The sequence below is a fragment of the Diachasma alloeum genome, unplaced genomic scaffold (assembly GCF_001412515.2).
Source record: "Diachasma alloeum isolate Michigan unplaced genomic scaffold, Dall2.0 Dall_scaffold_00196, whole genome shotgun sequence".
NCBI classification, from domain to species: Eukaryota; Metazoa; Arthropoda; class Insecta; order Hymenoptera; family Braconidae; genus Diachasma; species Diachasma alloeum.
The window spans coordinates 1,258,476-1,260,507 of NW_021680361.1; positions in this window are offsets into that span (position 1 = coordinate 1,258,476).

Here is a 2,032-nt window from a genome sequence, read left to right on the forward strand (position 1 = left end):
GGGATGAAAAAAAGGCTGTTTGACGGAGAACTAAATTACCCATCAATTAACCCTCTTTCATCCCTTAATCTCTGTAAAGCACGGAAGAAACTGTCATGGAAATCACAGCGCAGTAAGAAAAATAATTGTTTTGCGGCGCGCAGTGACTACCGGTAATTAAAAATTCACCCCTCCCCTCCTAATTGAGATTAAGGGATGAAAAAAGAGCAGTTCGACGGAGATGAGGGTTAATTGATGGGGAATTTAATTCTCCGTCGAACTGCCCTTTTTTCATCCCTTAATCTCAATTAGGAGGGGAGAAGTGAATTTTTAATTACCGAGAGTCACTGTGCGCCGCGAAACTATTATTTTTCTCACTGGCCCATGACTTTCATGGCAGTTTCTTCCATTTTTTACAGAGATTAAGGGATGAGAGAGGGTTAATTGATGGGTAATTTAGGTCTCCGTCAAACAGCTTTTTTTTCATCCCTTAATTTCAATTAGGAGGGGAGAGACAAATTTTTAATTCGCGGGCGAATGGTGAAAAGTCAATAGTGAAAAATTATTTTTCTCACTGGCCTATGACTTTTGTCATAGTTTGTTTTTTTTGTTACAGAGATTAAGGGATGCAACGGGGATCGATTGATGGGGGATTTAATTCTCCATCACACCGTCTGTGTTTCATTCCTTAATATTAATTAGCCAGCAAATGATTCACGTGAAAAACATTAAGAACATGTTGAGGACGAGGAGGGCATAAATTGGTGTCCGGACTTTTTTCCTTTGGAAAAAATCTTTTGGAAAAAATCTCTCGGAAAAATACTTTTTTTTTCAAAATTACTTGTGAAAAAATTTTTTTTTGGAAATAATTTTCCGGTATTAATTTTTTTGGGAAAAAATAATTTTTTTAGGGAAATAATAACTTGTCCAGTTACATTTGATTGTAATTCTTTCTTTTTTTATTGCGGAAAATAATAATTGTTGATAATTGTAAATATTATAATAGTCAAAAAAATATTAATGTGAACAAAATCTAATTAACTGCAAAAATTTCCTCAATCCATTCAATTATTTATAATGAAATATTTTGAGCAATGCTTCGCACTTGAATTGTGTTAATGGAAAGAATTTTGAGCTCACGAAATTCCCAAGGATACATATATATTTGGGTATTAGCCACGGCACAATATAAACACTACACGAAACAGTGTCATAAGTGGGGGAAATTAATCTCCAATCGATTGTTGCTATCCCTTCCAACGTCAATTTTACTATCGCACCATTCAATACATTTCCAGCTAGAATCTAAAGCCAAAATATGCCCATTAAGTCTAAAATTTCCCTGAACTTCTGTCAAAATTATTTTCTGTACATTTTTTATGTAAAAAATGGATTCTATTTTTTTTTCTGACATTTTTTCCAAGGAAGTAAAAAAAAGGAATTAAATTCCGGGAAAAAAATTTTCCCAAGTAATTTTTTCCGAAACAAAAAATTCCCAAGTAATTTTTTCTCGGAAAATAAATTTCCCAAGTAATTTTTTCCGGAAAAAAATAATTCCGAGAACTTTTTTCCGGAAGTTTTTTTCCTTAGGGAATAAGTGCGGGAACCCATAAATTCCCCTACGAAATTATTCCTGTGACAGCGGGACTGCTACTGCCGAGCAGTGTTGCCATATGCCGTCCGAAGTTCGTCACCAGATGGAGTGTAAGAAATCTACTTTTCCGGCTGTGAAATCACTAGATTTCTTCCCTCCATTTGAAAATACCAAATTTCGTATATTATCGTTTTTCTTAATTTTATAAAATTTCCATTTAGAGAAAACAATTTTAAACAATGCTCATACTCTCATCCTTTCACTGAAGATTCCAATTTTTAAATTTTGTAAATTAGTCAGTATCTCAGTGACTAATTGATAATCTTCTTCCCAGCTGGATCACAAGCGATTTCGTTCAATGCTTGCTCGAAAGCATGTCCCAAGTACGGGTTTGGATCCAAATGCTTGGAGATATCGTCTATGATGATATTAATCGTCGCTGTTGGGGTAATGATTCGT